The following is a 22,343-nucleotide window of genomic DNA, read 5'->3' as shown; positions in this document are numbered from 1 at the left end:
AGGACACTCTACGGGCTAAAGTTTGAATGTTTTGCGATAATTACTGCTAGAGTTACATATATGGTCCTTGGTTACTTTCAAAATGTCGTGGATGCTCTAGAGGCTAAATTTACCATCCGATTGATATGACATACACACTATTTGAAGATGCATTATGTAAGAGCCAAATCTGCCTGTTGCAGGTCTTTATTTTGGCTTCAAATGTTATATAAACTATTATTTAGACATTTATTAACATGACAAGCTCTCTAGACCATAATCATGGTTGTTTTCAATTTCTTGAAAATTGGACCAAAACTGCCAAATTGTGTTAATGTATGTGTGACCTCTAGAGGTCACAATTTTGATCCGATTTTGATGAAATTTAAAATAGGTTTTTATATCTCAACGAACTTGGTTCTTTCGATATTAGCCCATATTGGACCGTAACTTCCTGGATTATGGCCCCTGATTATTAAACGAAAAATCATGTTTTTAGCTTGTTGACCCTCTAGAGGTCACAAATTTTATCCGATTTTAGAAAATGTTTAAATATGTCACCGTTACACCATATGAAGATTCAGTTCGAATTTCTGGAAATTGGAAACAAAACTACACGACAAAATGGTCATCTGTGTACGCAAATTGTGTACAAGTATGTAATACGAAGGTTGTGGACCCACTAGAGGTCACAATATTTTCTGATTTTGACGAAACTTAAAATATATCTTTATATCCCAAAGATCTCAGTCCCTCGTGATATTCGCACATTTGAGCAAATAACTGCTTGGATTATGGCCCCTGATTGATATTTGATTGACATGGTCTTCCGTACAATGGTTGATTTTAGACAAAGTTTAACCTCTTCAGATCTGATCATCTTTGATTTATCATATTTTGTTTCCATGAGTTACAAATTTAGTTGAAACTTCATGTCTCAGGCTTTCAGAGGGAGAAGATATCGATGGCTGAGTATGCAAATGTTACATGTCCAGTTTTGGTCAAAATGATGTTTTGACCTTTTTGAATAGCATAAACATGCGCCCTTCTACTGTGTAAATGCTGTTAGTTCAGATTAATTAGAGTATCATGTTATTGCCATGAAAACATATAGCACATGTCCCTATTCAGCAACAGTTTAGTATGCAAAAGTGATATTTGTGGACATGTAACTTTTGTCTACTGAAAGCTCATAACACTAAACAGGAATCAGTGGACATATCGCCTACAAAACAGGCTGTCAGGGGTCTAAACATTAAAGTTTGTGTCAATGTATTTTTATACGCCCACATAGAAATGTGGACGTATATTGCTGGTCGCCCCCATCCGTCGGTCCGTCCATCGTAAACAATTTATTGTGAACGCTCTAACGCCAAAAGTTATAATCCAATTGATATGCATTATTTAAATTAGTGAAACGAAGAAGCTTATTGAATTTCAGCTATTTCTGTGTGTTACATCTAGAGTTATGGCCCTTGTTTCACTTTATTGAACCTTGTGAACGCTCTAATGCCAAAAGTTAACATCCAATCTTTGTGAAATTTATATGCAATATTTAAATTAGGGAAACTGAGACGCCTATTGAATTTCAGCAATTTCTGTTTATCACTTCTAGAGTTCTGACCCTTGTTTAACTTTGTTTAACCTTGTGAACGCTCTAACCCCAAAAATTATCATCCTATCTTTCTGAAATTTATATGCATTATTTGAATTAGTGAAACGACGAAGCCTATTGAATTTCAGCAATTTCTGTGTATTACGTCTAGAGTTATGGCCCTTGTTTCACTTTATTGAACCTTGTGAACGCTCTAAGGCCAAAAGTTATCATCCGATCTTTCTGAAATTTATATGCATTATTTAAAGTAGTGAAACAAAGAAGCTTATTAAATTTCAGCAATTTCTGTTTATTACGTCTAGAGTTATGGCCCTTGTTTCACTTTATTGAATTTTGTGAATGCTCTAACATCAAAAGTTATCTGCCGATCTGTATGAAATTTACATCCGTCATTTAAATTAGTAAAGAGAAGAATCCTATTGAATTTCAGCAATTTCCGTTTATTACTTCTAGAGTTATTGCCCTAGTTTCACTTTGTTCAACCTTGTTAATGCTTGATTGATGAAAGTTATCATCCGATATGTATGAAATTTATATGCATCATTTAAATTTGTGAAACGAAAAAGCCTGTCAAATTTTAACAATTTCTGTAGATTACTTCCAGAGTTGAGACCCTTAGTTTCAATTTGTAGAACCTTGTGAACCCTCAAACGGCAAAAATTATAATCTGATCTGTATGGAACTGTCTTGTAAAGGCCCCCAATTACCTACAAAGGAATAAATATGCGACAACCCTTGTCGACTGGTCAGACGATTTAGCCACTGTGGGTGTATGTTTCGTTGCCTGGCAACCTATCTTTAAAATGGGTCATTACATGACAGAGTACACAATGGCTCAATATTTCTTAAAATTGAACTCATTCCTGTGCATATTATATAACTAACATGGCATTATGTCCATCAAAATGTGGGCCTGTTTTAAAAGTCCAATTTGTATAAACGATATGTCCATATGGAACCAATTTGCCAGAAGTCAGGAACCAATTTCATTCAAATGATCATCTCGATTTGTGTAGTACCAACCAATATATAACATATATATTATAGTACATCATGTTCAGATAATTCCCTGATTTGAAATAGGAATTCAAAAGTTTAAAATGCGATTTTCTCGAAACAAGAAAAATGGACATGTAACATATGCATACTCAGCCATCGATATGTTGAAATGGAAACTTCAAAGCTTCAGCTTCCTGTAGTTTACACTACATGAGCATACACAGAAACTGCTTATCTTCATTTTTTTCAGATTTGATAAGTTGTCTGTATACATACAGACTGTGTTTTGATTTATTGAGGTATAGTTGAGTTTAGTGTATTATTGTTCTGCAGTAATGTAAGTTACAAGTGTTTGTCTGTCTGTTTTAACTCCATTGTTTGTTTATTTATATATATTATATATATTCCTGCTTCCTGTGCCATACTGCTATTAATCTGGCTAGTAGCCAATGTTGATGAAATATTCCAGACAAAGTTCAACATTCTCTTTGCCATATATCAACAATACTTCATACATACTTACAGAGAGAGAGAGAGAGAAATTGGGTTTAACATCCACTCAACACAAACTAGGTCAATTCAGGACTAACACATGGTTCAGTTTTATTTCAATAATTCGCTTGTGCGTAGGCATTTTTAGCAGTGGGGGGAAACTGGAGGACCTGGAGAAAACCCACTAGGATGGATAAGCTACCCTACTCCTTGTCCCGTACATCCGGGGAATCGAAACCACGTCAGTTGACTCAATGACAGACCTTATGACACAGCGCGCACATGCTACATACTTACAGGCTATAGTCTGTCTTCAATAAATTTTAATGTAAGATATCAAGCTGATAATTAATGATGTTTACATGGGTGGGTAGGGGAAGGAGGCAGGGTTAACTGGAATGGACCAGTGGCCTTCAAAAAAATGTTTACTGATCATTGGCTACTCTGCTCAGAGGTCTGTTTATCTGTGTGGTGTCGATCTTGATTGTATGTAGCAAGATGCCTAACCTTGTGGTTTTTATTCAATTACAAAAAAAGTCAGTCATATTAAGTGGCAACTACTTGCAACTGGATTAAAGTCAACTGTAATTGTATGTAAGTGACCAGGCTTTGTCGTCTACAGGCTGTAAAATTATTAGTGGCCTTCTGGTGCACCAAGGCTTTAAAGACCACATAAGGTGAAAAATCTAAGTTGCATGTACGTATAGCTAATGGTTACCATATCCACTTTACGGCAAGTTCAATCCAATCTGATTAAAATTAATTTGGCTATTAACGTTTAAGTATGCGACACGCCAAAATGGTTCTCAATTTTTCAATTACGACCTTAATCCGGTTGATTGGCTGGTGGCGTCATAGGGACTACACATAACATTATCTATACAATATATATCACTGTCTATACACACCACCAGTTGACAAGTGTGTATTGATGGTCCAATTAACATGTGACTGGCCTAATCATAATCACTGAATTATCATCTTGCGTTGTTATAGATTAGACATTTGTGATTGGAATATTTTAGAGTGTATTTAAAATGCTGTATCATGCCGTAGATCTATTTAAGGTGCCATTGTTTAATGAAGACGACCCAGGCAATTAGCGCATTTACCTGTAATTTGGATAACACCGTAATACTTGATATCCCAAACTATTCTCTATAAGTACAGAAATACAAATGGTGCCAGTCATTTGTCGATATATTCATTATTAGCTATATATAATAATAATAACCATTTCTATACACAAAGAACAACTTTTCCAATGACTATGCATAACAATAGATCGCCCTCATTTCTCAGCCAATCAATGCCGGGAATCTTATTACCAGGTACGGTTCCATGCATACTACGGGCGTAGTAACTGAGGTTAAATTTTGGCGTGAAAATTGCATGGGATTCATGGACATGAATATTATCATATACATGTGATCATATTTTTTTTATGTGCAGTTCCTGATGCCGTTTGGTGAGTGATTAAACTGTCAATGTAATTGTAAAATACCTTTATTATAAAGAAGTTGAACGATGTTACTCAATCTTAGACATTAAAAGATAATCTAATCACAACCGTTTATCCATCGAATTATTCAGGGAAATTAAAACCACAATACTCTTCTGACAGAAATGTATCTCGAATCGTTTGGACTGTACACAATGGTAGAGGGACTCTTATCAAAAAGTCACTTTAAAACACAGTTTTAAAATTGCTGTCGTGGGAAGAGAGGGCAGGAAATTGTGAAGCAAATGTTAAATTGGATCTTAAATTAAAATAAATTACAAAACAAATTATTCCGTAGTCAATTGTTTTATTTAATTAGGGGATTAAGGAATCAGTCAGGCATTAATGAATACACACGCCGTTTGGATATAGGTAATTAAGGAATAAACATTCCGATTATATGCATTCGGTCACTGTGACGTGACATCACTGGCGTCTTAGAGGTTTAAGGGTGTTTTCGATAATTGGCAAAGTCGTTTTTACGGGAGATCTCATTTTGCGACTTTGAGTGAAGAATAGCCGAATTAATTTTAATCAGATTGGCGTAAACTTGCCGTAAAGTGGATATAGTAACCATTGGCTATATGTACTGAAAAGTAATGTTGTCCTTCTTATGTGCCCTTTAAGTTCTTTAATTTGACTAATTGGTTACCTTGAGAATTTATTGTTAATCTTTAAACCCTGTTTCACAAAGTTTGTGAGCTGTTTGGAACCATGTTGCCATTAAAGAATATTCTTTGATCACACCCTTGTCTTTGAGTAGTTTAGTTCACCATGGTTGGCAATTGATTTCAAATTGAATAGATGAAGAATTTTCATCATGAACTGAGGATGATATCAGGTTTGACAGCATGTGTATAAATATAGAAAGTGATGTTACTATATTTAAGTAGATCAATATTTGATGTGGATTTTAATTGCTGTCTAGTTCAGAGTTTTGGTAGACATTTAATAAAGATATTACACTATTACACTCTCTCTCTCACTTTGAGTTTTAAGACATGAGTATGTTAACTGAGGTGTTTCACAATACATTTATTGTTGGCAAGGTAAACAGTACAAAAACATTAAAAGAGTTAGCATAATAAATATTGTTTTGGTTATACCATAGTATGATGGGGATCTCTTATGAAGTAAGATAAATATCAAATATCCTGTGACATCATTATATCTAACAAGTTGTATAGATTTGATAAAATAATAATAATACAGAGAATTTCCATGTATTGTAAGCTGTTTAATTTAGATGTGTAAAAACAAAACCAATTACTAAATAATCAAAACTGAATTGTACAACGTTCATGTAAAATGATGTCACAAGATATAGTTGTGGTCAAAAAGTAGTTAAGATTTAAGATTCTTTCTGTTTAGTCATGTTCAGTATGAAATAAAACAGAATTCACCTAGTATCCCAAATATAATTTGCTATTTTTATTGAAACGGGTCATATAATCACTCTGTCTTGTCTGTCGATCAATCTGTCTGTCTTAGAGGTTAAGCTTGATTGTCAACAATTACTGATAATTACTGTTGTAGTTATTGCTCTTGATTCATTAAAAAAACTTGTGATATCTAGAGACAAAAGTTATCCAGTTATCATGGAAGTTTTTCTTATACTTTGATGTGATAGTTACCTAATGAGATACGTGTGACTGATGATCTGGCTTGTTATATCTTGACTGGGATATGATTATACATGTAGCTTTATATTTAGATTATAGGATGTTATTTTTGTTATAAAGGGAATATAAATAATAAATCTGTGAATGACAAATGTTATATTTCAAGCTGTGTTTGAATAGCATGAAACCAGAAAAAACCCAAATAATAAAATGAGAAATGTAAGAAAAACTATTAATTAGTTGATGTGTTTATGGCAGCTAGAATAAAACCACAATAGGCTAATACAAAAAAATAGCTTCATGCAAATTGCAAATTCTCTGATTGGAAATGATATTATGGGGAAATAGTTCCTCACTAACCACTCTAAAACAAATCTGATTGAAATACAGACCTAAATTTCATTTTGTTACACTTCTCAAGTCCTTGATTTCATATCTGTTCTATATCTGACAGGTTTAGCTTGTAGGTGACGTGACGTCGGGTGTCGTACAGAGTATTGGGATTATGATAGGACAAACCTTTTCGATATTTAGTCGTCTGCGAGCTTTCATTCTGAAGTTATCCTCCCCACTCGGCGCCCCCTGACGAAAACCTTGTAACCACGTTAACGGCTATACAGCTTTTAACAGATTTTATTCAAATTCGGTATGAAGCACTGTGGTCATGAGAGGAAGAAACCTATTTTTTTTTTTTATAAAGCCTGTGAACATGATAGAGATCAGATTTCTTGAATGCAGAAAAGATCCTTGTCAAATTTGGACAGCATTCATGTTTTCCTTTCGGATAAGCTGTTTGGCTGCTGTGTGAACATATTTCTGCACTTTGTGTGGCTTACATTATAGCTATTAAATAATGGACAGGTGCCGACATTGAAACATATACTGTACATCCTTATACCCAAATGCATTAACATAATTACTCAAATAAACAATAACAGAATAAACAGATAAACCACTTAATTAAACATCTCCTGATTGACATTAGCCATGACACTTTGATACTACTGGTATCCACTGCTGTCTGAGAGCTGCTGTGGTTTAGTCAGAAAGGCGCTGGAGTTCAGTCCGGGATTTTCCACCATGGGGTCCCCTTTTAAGTGGTGCAAGATGGAGAGCCTGGCAAGGACAGTGTTTAGTTGTTCAGATGGGGAAAAAACGAGGTCCTGTGTACATGTTGCCGTGTACATAAAAGAACCTTTGACAGTTGTAATTCAATATAAGAGTAGGCCCTAGCACTGCTGTCCGAGCAAAACTACTGCACTGTATGGCATATGCTCTTCTTCATTCCAAGTTGGTGCTGAAAAGTAGCCTTGTAATGTTGCATTCAGTTTGCTCAGAATTCCCTGGTTTACATGTCATGGCTATATAAGTTATAACTACCAATGTTATCTGTTGCTCAAAATTACTTAGTTTACAGTAGCTCTTTGCTAACTTGTGATGTTATCAAAATTACACCCAGCCGCTGTTATAACTTCCAACATATTATGTGTTTCAAACAGAAAAAAAACAAAAGAAGCTGTGTTGCAACTCTTTTGCATTTATTTGATTGTCAATTTATATATTTATAGAATTCAGAAACTCGCTACAGGTGGTTGTTTTAGTCAAATAAGGAATTTTTTACAGGATGACAGTCTATCTATTAATTCAGAATTTTAAAAGCCAAATTGCAAATCTTACAGCTGCGAAGTTATATTAGCTACACAGTAACTCAAGAATTATACTAAAATTAGTAAATAAAATCGACTCCCACTTATTCTTTCAAAACAAAAATGTTAGTGTAGAGCTTGCCCATCTATAATCAAAGAGGTTTCGTCCCATTAAACATACATTATGCAAGAGTTAAATCTGCCTATTGTAGGTCTTTCTATTAATTAGACATTAATTAACATATCTAGACCATAATCAACTCTCGATGTCAACGCTAGCCTGTGATAATTGTTGGATTATGATCCGATTTGCTGCATAACTTTCCTTCTCGATTTAACGATTAAATGGATAATCGAGACTATGATTTTTGTCGTACAGACTTTAGTACTATGATGACCGAGGCTATGTGGAACTTTGGATTGCTTATTTCTAGGTTCATAGTGGATCAATTTGACTGAAATTTTCAGCAAATTGCCTTTACATTATCTAGTTTTTAACTATTAAAGTGCAAACTGCCAACTCGTTATCTAATTTCCCATAATGTATCTTTAAGATTTAAAATGTGCACATGTAGTAGGCTTAAGTTTGTTTCTGAATGTAAAACGGAACTTTATATTAACTTGTATGTTTGTTTATCTTAATCAAGGGACAAATTTAACTGTGCAATAATTCTAACCAAGGCCTTGTTTCTATTCTACCTTGTCTAAATCTAATTACTGAGCTCTTTCATTTATTAATTGAACTGGAAATGTACAGGACACAATGGAATAAATTTACTATTTATCAAATCTATTAAATCAGCATTATGCTAGAGCTAAATCTGCCTATTGCAGGTCTTTATCATATGATAAAAGTATGATAAAAGTATGATATATCAAGATTGTGACCCTCTACAGGTCAAAATTTTGATCTAATTTTGATGAAACTTTAAATTTATGTTTATATCACAAAGATCTTGGTTCCTTTTGATAATCCTGGATTGTGGCCCCTGATTGTTCGAAAAATCGCATTTTTAGGTTGTGGGCCCTCTGGAAGTCACAATTTGGGCAATTCCGTGAGTAATAGACTGACATTTGGAATAGGTTTTTATCAGTCTGTTGTTCGCTTCAAACTCAGAAATACACGATGGTGCTAAATATTTGGCATATTTATATAGTATGACATACTTTTAAACAAATTTCATTCACAGCTTTTCAAAGTCATGGTAACAGACTGACATTCTCGCAACCTAACGTTGATAGTCCACATGCTCAGTGTTGAATTCCTGTGAAGTTTGTAGATTTACAAAATCTTTGTATTTGAATTAAATTGCTTCAATTGTATAATAAACACTGGTTTTATTTAAGCATATACAAATTTTATATTCTCATTTGATGTGCTCTTTAAATGAAAAGTGATATTAGATGCTGTTAGCATATCCTGTCTCATGCATGGCACAGGTGACAAATTTTATCTATTTGTAGTAAGAATATTTTTTGTCTACTATTACAGCTTTAACAAACAACTTGCCTAGTCTTGTTCATTCACTGATGAGTTAGAGGTTAAACTGATGAGGATGGATGCTCTCTGGTTGTCATGGTGATAACAATCAATGATAATAACAAGAGTGAGAGTTAGTAGTGCATTATGGGCCAAGTGTTGCAAATAAGTCTATAGATTGTATACAGTGTGAATAGGTAGAATGTCTCGAGGTTTACTTGTTATAATAAGGTAGGTAGGTGATGGTGAATAATAGACACATTTGATTGATTGATTGATTGATTGGTGACATTCCTTGATCTAGTGCTTGCTGGCCAGGGTATTGTTCAGCTCATTATAAGGATATTAGTGAACATTCAAGGAGTTGATGCAATTATATTACAATAGAATGGTTAAACAGTCCTTATTCAGTGCTAAAATATTTTTGTATGTAAAACAATATAGTCAAGTTGTGGGCTTAATGAGGATTTTTGAAAATATACGATTAGACAACAAAATCCGGCATTCATGTTTACTTCTATTTTAACACTCTGGTATGTAGAACTATATTTTTTTTATTAGATTTATACTGTTTTTCACTTGAACGAAATTAATATAGTAACATGTGGCATATTTTGTGGGGTTTTTTGTATTGAAAGAGTTAAATTGTCGTAAAGATATCAGTAGAACATTCTATTATAGAATTTACTGGCACATACATGTACATGTATCAAACATTCTTCTAAATTAGATTTTTTTTATCAAGATTATTGAAGGAGTTAAAGGCTCTTTCATGATTTACCAGCCCTTATTTTTACTGATATATCTGATATATATTTTTTTATTATTAAAAATTATTCAATCAGTTAAAATGTACATGTAGGCTAATAATGATAATTGAGAATAGTTGACAAAAAAAACGACATTCGTACCGGTAAATCAAATTGTTGAAAGAATTATTTGAAACAATCAAATTATAATAAGGACATTAAAGATACATTATGTTAGATTTAGATAAAGAGTTAGCCATTCTTGCTATAATAGTTCGAAAATAGATAATGTAACATGAATAATGTGAAAATTTCATTCAAATTACTCTATTCCGAACGAAGATATTAGCCTTTGAAGGTTTGACAAGACGTGTGCAATAATTTCAACCACCGCCCTGGTTGTTCGCTCCTCCATTTTTAGCTTAAATCAAAATATGGCTGAACTGTTCTAATCTATTTAAAATCAAGGAAATCCGATGCCATCGAGAGTTGATCATGGCCTGGATAAGTTAATTAATGTCTAATTAATGATTTAGAAAATATTTCAGGCCTAAAGAAAGACCTGCAGAAAGCACAGATATACATATATCCGAAAGTATTAGCATAACTGCTAATGTTGCACGACTTTGTTCCACAGTAAAAGATTAAAGGTACCCCGATACAAGCTGGTTTCAACTCTGGTTTAATAACATTTTAAAATACCGGTACTAAAATACTTTTCGTTCGTCTAGGAGCTTGACACAAATAACGTTTGTGAAATTGTGCAGATGGACAAAATACAACAATTTATACATATTTACATAGTAACAGTGTGATTTAATTTCTCTATGGTTATATATATATATATAAGTAAAATTCAAGTATTAGAGAAAAAACACTAAAAATTAAAATTTTGGCTCGTACTTCCATCGTTATCAAACAAATCGTCAGGCCATTTTAATATATATATATATATATATATATATATATATATATATATATATAAACTGATATTTTAAGAATTGAATTTTATTTCTTAAATTACTGATAGTAATAACTGGAACTGCGAAGCTGTACTTGTTTCATTGAATTATTTCGATGTGAGCATTGGGTTAGAGTAATTGTTTCTACGATCTTCTATGAAGTGCCTCATTTATTTACAACATGGTAAAAATAATTATTTAAAGTAAATATCATCATAAAAATATCAAATTGTGTTACCACGTCACGTCATCACATAGTATCGTGTTACGTCATGTCACGTCAACAATCAAGATACACCATGCATATGAACAAAAATTTCAACCTAAGGAAGTATTAGGTATTAAAAGTAGTTATGATCTTGTGATCTAAGATTTCTACTGGGTTTATAGAGTTCAATAAATTCCCACTGGTAAACGACTGATTCAGAAAAGAAACAAAATGTGAGGACCACAGTCTTGACCTTAATGCGGCACTGAATTTTTGTAGGACAGGGATTATATTACAGGACGGTTTTGAATAAGTAACAATCTGGTCAGCTTTATTTTGTGCATTACTATTTGTGGAGAAATATTTTAAGAATTATTGAGACTGAACTTGACTTTGTAATATTTGTAACTTGTTTTACATTTCGCATTAATATATTAATTTCATCAGATTTCAACAAATATATGTACATGTCCATGTACATGTAGGTGTAGAAAGGATTTATAAATTGGAATAGATATCATGGTATGTGGGATAGATAAAATGTGTTACATATCATTATTAGATACACAGACAAATTAGTGTACATAATGTTTATCAGGGGAACCAAAGCTGACAGTCTTTGGATATTTTAACAGTAATTCCATTGAGGACAAAAACTAGAAGTCAGTCTGGATCCCAACATTTTATCTGGCAAGATTATGTAACAGTTAAACTGTTCTTGAACTGTAAATTCTGAACAAAATGGTTCAACAATTTTCTTTGGGTGACATTGTATCGGAATCCAATCTAACTTCAGAATTTTTGTGTTTGGTTTAATGCATTACCCATTTACTGGCCTAATTACTGCAATTAACGTTTTATTGTTGTGTTCTGTAGAAATGTAAGTCATTCGGCTGGCTTTTTTCTTCAATTTTCAGTGGAAATGTATGGCAGTATATTGGATTCAAAATTCTAGCGTGCTATCGTCTAATTTCTAACTTCTGTTCATGTAATTTTTAACTTCTATTCATGTAATTTCTAACTTCAGTTCACATACCTTTTAAATTAAGACAATGTATAATCCAACTTCTTTATTTGTTCAGTGTAAATTTAAATTCTATTTCATTTTATTTCTATTATTTAGACGAAAAACGTCTTCTTCATTGATGCTTTACACGTTTAGCATGAACATAACAAATTTAAAAATTTTACACTTCTGCCTAGCAACCATCATTATGAAGTCGTTTGGTGTCGCCACTTTGGTGATTGCGCACCAGGTCGGGGCCATTTTGCTGATATAAACGACTCACTCATCATCTGGCGGATGGTTGGCCGGAGTGCTGAAATTTAGAGAGAGAGGGAGAAATGTGGTTTAACGACCACTCTACACAAACTAGGTCATTTCGGGACAAACATATGGTTCAATTTTATTTCAATAATTCGCTTGCGCGTAGGGGTCTAGCTGTGGGAAAAAAAGGGAGGACCCGGAGAATACCCACGAGGTTGGACAAGCGACCCTACTCCTAGTCACGTACAACCGGGGAATAAATGCTGAAATTATAAACAACATCGAACGTGATATGGTTGGCAAATACTATTTCAAATATAAGCTAAAAAGCATTTGTTCATTCATTTTTTTTAAGACAAGTACATGATTTGGAAAATTTTATTTGATTTTTTGTTTTTTTGTTTTTACAGTTAAGTCAATTTTAACACTGCGCCAAACCATTCAACCTGACGAAGAGCAAGTCGTTTGTATCAACATAATGGTCCCGATCAGGTGCTCAATCGCCAAATTGAGCACACGGTGGCGACACCAAACAACGTCATAATGATGGTTGCTAGGTAGAAGTATCAAAATTCTAAAATTTGATCGATGTTCAGGATTAACATGTAAAACGACAACAAAGTAGACATTTTTTGTCTTAATAATAGAAATAAGATGAAACAGAATTAAAATTTACACTGAACAAATAAAGAAGTTGGATTATACATTGTCTTAATTTAAAAATCGATGTTCAGGATTAACATGTAACATGACAACAAAGTAGACATTTTTCGTCTTAATAATAGAAACAAGATGAAACAGAATTAAAATTTACACTGAACAAATAAAGAAGTTGGATTATACATTGTCTTAATTTAAAAATAACAAGAATAGAAGTTAGAAATTACATGAAGAGAAGTTAAATATTACATAATAGAAGTTAGAAATTAGACGATAGCATGTTAGAATTTTGAATCTAATATACCGCCATAGAAATGGGTTTACAGTGGTTTGTATGAATGAAAATGAACACTTTGTTAGTGACAATAGTACATGTTGTAGGTGTGGAATACAATCTACAATGATATTTATGCTTGTTAAATAACAACTTTATAGTACTAGTAATTATATACACACTGACTGTTTATCACAGCATCAGATGACCATTACCACATAACTAACTTGCCTTTAAGCCTCAAATCCCAGCATGGGTCAAGAAAAACCATTGGGATTTTTAGTCATGCCCCCACTTGTCCGGGGTGGAATATTCAAGGCTGATACAGAAAATGTGCCTAGTCATTCAGATGATATGAAGAACTGGGGTCCTCTTTTGTACACATTGGCGAGCACGTAAATGGACCCTTGACATTATAAATCAAAAAGAGTGTAGGTGGAAATTGCCACTGTTTGGGCAAAATTCTGTTACATTGCTTATGTAAACATAGAAATAAGAATTACCATGTTTGTTTCTAAATGACAGGAGTATGTGTTGAAGAGACATTAAACCTCATTCCATTCTTTTAATCATGTCAAAAACAACACTAAATAAGCATAATGTGACAATGATTCCAAACATAGAATTAAATTGTTGACGGAAATAGATTTAAGTTTGAAGTTAGAACTTTGTTGGTCTTTTGCCTAAAGCCTGTAAATTTGACAGAGTTCATTACCAAGTCTAATTTGTTTTGTGTCATTTATGTCTTTAGGAAGACGTAGTGGCTACATTGAGTAAGGTGCTGGCTCACTAACCATTTTGGCCAAGAAAGTTTCCCAAAATTTTCCTGTGTGGTTCCCTTCTCCAGTGGTTCAGGATAGCATCTAGTCATTCTGTTGGGACAAAAAAAAAACAACCAAGTTTCCGTGTACACTGTACACTAAATTGTTTCACAGGTATTTAGTCATTGAACCGGAATATACAGCTCACAATTCTATGGAATACAATTACTGCTTATTACTGAGCGACGTTTCGACTAAGCTTCTCTAGTCATCATCAAGCAATGATAAGATGTGAATATATAAGACACCTTGACTGACACATCTCCAAACTCATCGATCAGATACGAAGAACAGAAGGTAAATACGTACATGTATGTAACAATCTTACTTTCTTAATGCGAAGCAGGGATGCCGGTATAGTACATGTAATTAGAAGGGGTATCTCTGGTTGGTCAGCATTAACTAAGTATTTTGGTGTATATATATGTATATATTGTCTTGTTATATTTTCACATCTTATCATTGCTTGATAATGACTAGAGAAGCCTAGTCGAAACGTCGCTCAGTAAAAAGCAGTAATTGTATTCCATAGAATTGTGACCTGTGTATACACTGTACACGTTAGCATGCTTGTATAAGAACCCTTGACATTTTGAAATAAGATAAGCTGTAGCATCAATATCCAAGCAAAATTTCCCTCGTGGCACACGGTATGGCGTATGCCAGTCTTTCTTAGCCTAGATAGTGCAGGAAAGTAGGACATTAAACCCCAGTTCATATCTTCAGGAAATTTGTGTTTAATTAACTGACCTGACCCCAAATTTAGCCAATGAAAATCTTAGAAGTCGGAAAAAGTTTTTATGTCATCACATTAAAACTAGTTTGAAGGATTCAATAATGCATACATGTATAATGAACGATGATAAATGTATACAAGATGTTGCAACATTCGTATATATGAAATGTTTAAGAACAGACATTAAATACCATTTGCTATGTAAGGCCTAATATATACTTTACAAGCATTAGTAATATACCGGTAATTTAATATACTTTTAGAAACCTCTGTAAACCTGATTCTATGTTCTTGATGTTTATTATTGTATTGTACTTTGTATTGTATGCTTTACCATATACTCGTGTATATAGCATGCAGTTGTGTAATAAAGCATTATTATTATTATTAGCGGTAATGGTTTTAGCCAATCACTTTGGTTTAATTAGACGGTGAAGAAGTAGTTAGACCAACAATACATTAATACTTGTATGTCTAACTCGTAAGGAAATAAAGATCTAAACGTCCATGAGACACAATCCATCTATTCAATCAATGTCTTGCTTCATCTTCTCTCATGTAAACAGTTGTGTTGGTCTATAGATCTCTTTTACACTCTGTCAGACATTAAAGAAAAATTTTGATCTGTTTGATGCATACTATTTTCCATTTAAGTTTTTTAATAAAATGTGTATAATCTGTTTATAGTAGGCACATTATTATATCCATTTAAGAAATATGTTTAAATCTGTTTGATGGGAAGCATTATTACTCAGTGTCTCTGCCTTTTGACTATTTAAATGGGTTTGAGCGTCTGTCTGTCCGTCACACTTTTGGGGCACAATTGTTCAAACTTGAACAAGTGTCTTCTCTAAGTATCGGAAATAAATACAGATTCTTGGAATGAATTTTCAACACTTTCTTTTAGGAGCAAATAACCACAATAATTAAACAACTTATAATTTCCTATGAATCAGACTTCCAACTAGTATATAGGATCCCTAAGCTGATCTCTCCAGCTAATGAATCATACATACATTTGTCTTTTTATACGCCCACATTGAAATGTGGTCGTATATTGTCGTCCGTCTGTCGGTCCAGTGTCCACAATTGCTTGTGGACGCTCTAGAGGCTAAAGTTAATATCCGATTGACTTTAAATTTATACACAGTGTTTCAGGTCATGAGACGAAGAAGCCTATTGATTTTCAGCGATTTCCGATAATTACCGCCAGAGTTATGGCCCTTGATCACTTCAACATATCTTGTGGATGGTCTAGAGGCCAAAGTTAATATCCAGTTGACTTTAAATTTATACACAGTGTTTAAGGTCATGAGACGAAGAAGCCTTGTGATTTTCAGCGATTTCCGATAATTACTGCCAGAGTTGCGGCCCCTGATTGCTTCAAAATATCTTGTGGGTGCTCTAGAGGCCAAAGTTCATATCCGATTGACTTTAAATTTATACACAGTGTTTAAGGTCTTGAGACAAACAAGTATATTGATTTTCAATGAATTTTGATAACTTTAACAGCTAAATCCATGATATTTAATGTTTCGTATACTAAACTTTAGCATGGGGCAGAACTTTATAAAAACCAAACAAATTCTAATGATTTTCTGTAAATTACTTAATGAGTTGTTTCTCCTAATCAGATATTAGTGTATTATAAATATTTCATTACCGAAAGAAAGTAAAAATATGCGACAACTCTTGTTGACTTGACTGCCCGAACGATTTGGCTGCTGTGGGCGTGTGTTTCGTTGCCTGGCAACCTATCTTTATATAAATTAGATACTATAAAAGGTGTTGGCATAAACGAAGGATTAAGTCTTATGGCATTTAAAACAATAGTTAAATTTAACTTGGAAAGACCATATTCAATATATCTCTGAAAAAAATTAAATCAGAAACTTTTCCTTCTCCGTAAGATTAAATGATATCTCCCTCTCTCCTACCACATTCTTTTTTATAATGCTCATATTCAGACACATTTTGATTACTGTTCTCCAATCTGGGACTCCTCTGACTCCAAATGTCTTCAATGTCTTTCTAGACGACAAATCATGGCTTAATGACTGCTTAATGTCGATCATACCGCTTAACTGTCACCAACAATAAATACCTTAAAACTTTTAGCAAAAGTAAACCGTCATGCCTAAAATTTATGTAACTTTGTTTCCAAAATATTATCAAAACAATGTACCGTACCGATTATCTGTTCAATCTGTTGTCTTTCTATGAAACTCCCTAAACCAACATTAATAGTGAGCAAAGCTTGATATTGTAAAAAACAGCATCCGTTTTAAAGGCTCAAACCTATGGAATTCTTTACCATCTTACTTAAAACTGACCACTAACTTAAATTCTTTCAAGAATCAACTTTTTAAATATCTCACTGTCAAAGAATAATACAGGTACCCTCTATGATATAAAACTGATGTATCAGTAATTTTTCTTTGTTTCACATTTTTATGCCTTTTGCTATTGTAAGTTATATGTTTTATTATGTGATATTATATCTCTCTTTTTTGGTGCTGTCATCTTTTGAATTATAATTTCATCCTGATTATTTTATACTCCTGTTCATCCTTCTCTTTTATTGTCCCCCGCCTTTCGAAGAAAGCAGGGGACTATTAAAATGGGTTCATCCATCACTTTTTGGGACACAATAGCTCCCTTTCTAATTGAAGGGCAGGATGGTAGAAGGCTTCTGCAGCCTAATCATTTACTCTTCTTAAATAAAATTATTATTATTATTATTAACTCAATACCATCCACAGACTTCGACATTGAAAACACAAATTATTTGTCAATTTAAATCAATATTGATGTTGTTGTCTTCCCGGGAAAAGATGGGCTTTTGATATCCAATATTTAAGACAAATTAAACATTTTACCATTGGTACACGAATCATGTACCAGAATGCGTTTCAGGGCCATTTGTAACAAGAGACTCGAAGAACAGTCATGTCAAACGGTGATGCCATATTTTTATCTGGAGAGCATGCGCAATAAATACTACCGGTGTAGACTGTAATAACCAGACACTAGAGAATAACTGATTTGAAATTAAAGTAAAAACAGAAACGATTGAATGTAAATCAGGTTACATACATTCATGTTACATTATTATATGCGTTGCGACCCATTTGTGTCAATTTCTAGGTCCCAAATATTAGCGATTTAGCTCCTTTAACAGATGAACCACTTTAGTTGCCAGCCTATCATAATATTAATTGCTGTCTGTCTCTAATGACTAACCAAGCATTAATGAATATTAAAATATAGATCCAAAATTAAAAACAGAATTAAAAAATAATAAAATAACATATGACCTAGACATTGGTCATATACATCTCTCCACTGTCTAATAGTATATTAATCCCTGGCTCAGTGAATAAAGCAATGACTCACTAGTCACAAGGGTTGATCCTGGTGTTGACAAACCTCTAGCCTAGCCTAAGGATTTTTCAGCCTGATATCCCCTTAGTTGTCACATGGAAGTTGATGAAATGTTGGCGGAAACGCTGCTGACTGCTGTCCAGGCAAAATTTCCCTCATAGTACATCGTATGGCGTATGCACGTTTTCATTTAGTGTTGGAGCAGAAAAGTAGGTTGTTACACGCCATTACATTTCTTTTCATTTATGCTATTATTTAATCATTATTGCCAAAGACATTGCAATTTCTCATTGGGTAGATCCTGGATTTTGTTAGACTATTGTAGTATGTAGTTTACATAAGACTGTTTTAAAATCCCAAACTTTCACCGTTTGTCATTATATACACTCACATTTTGTGTGGGATCGCCTTTTCTGTCCGTTCACAATTCTTATAAACACTCTACATAGCCGCGGGTTTGTTTTTTTATACACCCATCATAAAATATGATCATACCCGTTCACCCACATTTGCTTTTGGTCATTCCAGAGGCTAAAGTCAATAAATAATGGATTGTCTTTAGATTTATTCACAGTGTTTAAGGTCATGGGATGAGGAAGCTGATTGATTTTCATTTGGACAAATTTTGTATCTACATATGTCAGAATTTTTATACACCCACATTTGAAATGCAGTTTTATAACCCAAAGATCTTGGTTCATTTTGATATACATGCATTTCAGACCATAAGTTTCTGGATTATGGCCCCTGATTGTACGAAAAATCTCTTTTATTTTTAGCTTGTTCTCTATCCATCTCTTGCAAAATGTGGGCATATCTTGCCTAACAACTGCTGGTTTAGATTTTTTGTTACAACTCTGTGGGATTGACTAGCCATATTCATAAACCCAGTTGAAATTCATACTTGAGCTGAGTTTATGGTTAGTTATTGCTTCTGTCATGAGAATAACAAATTTCTGTGTTTAGTATACATTATATACTAGGGGAATTATGAAATAGCTTTTGTTTTTTTTTTTCAGAACTGAAACAAATATTAAGTGATAATTGCAGCACAGTACAATAATAAAAAGAGATTTGACCTTATCCTAGTTACTGAGATAGAATGATGGATTATTGTGTGAAAATACAGATCAGTTACTACTAAAATAATAACTCCAACTCTGTAAACCAGCTTCTGTAAATGGTAAGCTTAATATACCATAATCAAATTGAGAGAAAGAGGGGTAGCCCATCAGGTTTGGCCTGTCATGTACAACTGTGGGTTTGAACCTCCAACACTGATTATATATAATGACATGATAATCAACTTGTGTGTAATAGTGAATATCGGTTAAAAATAGTGGTAATAATGACAGGATGTCGTGTCAGTCATCTTCATGATGGGTCTTTATCTGTAATTATAGTTCAGCGTGTTTATATCATTAACCCACTACAAAACACTAATAACATATATTTACTGGTATTCATGGATTCATGGTTTCCGACTTCAATTCAAACTAATCTATATTAAATCAAGCCTAACACTTAGTAGATTTGATGGCTTCCAAATGCAACATACATTATGCAAGAGCTAAAATCTGCCTATTGCAGGTCTTTCTTTAGGCCTGATGAAATGTTATCTAAATTATTAATTAGACATTAATTATATATAACTTTGCATACCATAATCAACTCTCGATGTCAACGCAGGCCTGCGATATTTACTGGATTAGGATCCAATTTGCTGCACAACTTTCGTTCATGATTAAATCATGAAATGGATAATCGAGACTATGTTTTTTATCGTACCGATTTTAGTAATGATGATCAAGGCTAGGTCGAAAATTCAATCGTTAAATTCTTGGTTCAGAGTGGATCAATTTGACTGAAATTTTCAGCAAATACCCTTTACATTATCTAGCTCTTTATCTAATCTCCCATAATGTATCTTTAATAATCGATGGACAATTTAAAGATTAATTTAATGTAAAAAGTTAAGATTTTATATTTAATGTAACAACATTTAGTGTATAATAAAAATGGCTATCACTACAACATGGATGTGGTCATTAGACAACAACATAATAGTGTCCAACACAGCCAGACTAAGATCTTTATCTTATTAAGTTCTAGTTAGCCAATGTTAACATCAAATGACAATTTTTAAAATGATGATGCACCTGGAAGGTCAGGGTTAGCCTGTATTGGTCTATAAATAGCCAAGCATGTACATGTAATATTATCTATACATCTATTAAATAATAAATAGATTGTCAGTGACCGCGACTTCAGAATATTGTTTGGTTTATTTTTCAATTCACTATTTTATTAACTATGCCATTCAGATAGGCAGTGGTATATAAACAGATAAACAGATAAGGGTCTTAAGCCTTAATTTCCTGACCAATATTCAAAAATTAATCATTATACATCAATAATCAAAGAAAATAATAATAAATTGAAAAATTAAAAATACAATTATAAAAATATAAAATACTGTATATTAATTCAATGAGCAGAAAATCATGGAAGACATTTAAAGCTTGTTATTAGACTGTAAAAAATGGACGGGGGAAGCTGTAATTATATTGATTCAATATACTGAAAATAAAGGATAGTGAAACATATCTCCAGGCTATAAAAAAACTGGTTAAGTACTGAAAACGAAAATATGTAGAATGTATAATTAGACTGTGAAAACTGGATAAGCACTTAAAAAGAGACAAAAGTATGGGAACCAATAAACTGGAAGTCCTGAAGGATAAAACCTATTATTGGAGTATAAACCTGGAAGAAAGAAACCGTAAATATATTATTTCTATGTATTAAAAGTCAATAATTGTGAACTGTATTTTTGACTGTAAAACTACAACCAAGATACGTAAAGTTTATAACTAGACTGTGAAACTGGACAAGCACTGGATTGTGTTAATTCTGAAAGCTAGAAAATTATGAGAGAAGAAGGTATTATTAGACTTAAATCTGGATGAGGGAAACAGTAAATATATTCCTTTAATAAACTGAACCCAATAATGGGAAATATATCCTCAGAGTGTAAAGTTGGGTAAGTGCTGAAAGTTAAGATATGTATGATGTGTAATTAGTCTGTGAAAACCTGATAAGCGCTGAAATAGAAATAAAGTAGTAGAATCAATGTATAAGTTGGTCATAAGCCCTTGGTATAAATAGTCCGACATCACGGTTTAACTTGGGCTTGATGCGTTTTATATTGATGGCCTCAAGACTCAAGAAGTTTCCTGGTTTTCTTCTGGTGATGATGTACTGCAAGGGATCTTGTTTGGTCCCACAAGATTGTATGATGTTTGTTGTTAATAATGTGCTCTGCTACGGCTTAGGGATTGGTGGAAGCTAGTGACTTGTGCTCTTTTATTCGTACATCAAGTGGGCACTTCGTTTCCCCTACATACTTTTCGGAGCAGGAGCATGTTATCTCGTAGATACATCCTTTGGGCTGTGGGGGGGTGGTTTGTGTGGATCTACCATTAGCTTGCAGTAAATTCTGTATGGTTCTGCCACTAGAGAAGGTAACGTCTATGCCCACTTCTTGTTTCATCAACCTTTTGATCTGGTAAGAGATTTTGCCATGAAACGGGATGGTTATTCTGATGCCGGAGTGGTCAGTATTTGGCGTTCTTGGCTTGTGTTGGTTCTCTATGGTGGTGGTGATGATGTCATTGACTAGTTGGGTGGGGTAATTGTTAAAATTTATGAAGACGTTCCTTAAATTTTTAATTCCTCGATTAAACTTTCTTCATCACATATCTTGGTGGCGCGTCTGGTTAGAGCTGTGATGATGGATTTCTTTATTTGATATGAATGATTTGAATTATAGTGAATGTATTGATCAGTGTGAGTTGGTTTCCTATAAACAGCAGTGGAGAATTTGTTGTCAGATTTAGTCACTAAGACATCAAGAAATGGGAGACTGTCATCCGTTTCTGTTTCCAT

The 22,343-nt window shown here is 33.4% G+C and overlaps 1 long non-coding RNA gene across 8 annotated transcripts in view; it reads left to right on the top strand.

The window, feature by feature from the left end:
• Positions 1-22,343, top strand: part of LOC126831756 (uncharacterized) — an 85,763-nt gene that overhangs the window by 6,075 nt on the left and 57,345 nt on the right. For 2 of the 8 annotated variants that reach the window (XR_007684324.2, XR_007684298.1), the window contains exon 2: positions 19,415-19,578. This is a non-coding gene — a long non-coding RNA (uncharacterized LOC126831756). Of the gene's footprint in view, positions 1-2,843; positions 2,931-9,346; positions 9,566-12,930; positions 13,078-14,205; positions 14,390-19,414; positions 19,579-22,343 lie in introns of all 8 variants that reach the window. The other 6 variants (XR_007684294.1, XR_007684313.2, XR_007684319.1 and 3 more) reach the window with 6 other exon arrangements.

Source organism: Patella vulgata, chromosome 1, assembly GCF_932274485.2.
Source record: "Patella vulgata chromosome 1, xgPatVulg1.2, whole genome shotgun sequence".
In the NCBI taxonomy this organism is placed as follows: Eukaryota; Metazoa; Mollusca; class Gastropoda; family Patellidae; genus Patella; species Patella vulgata.
This window is presented reverse-complemented; position numbering and strand designations above follow the sequence as displayed.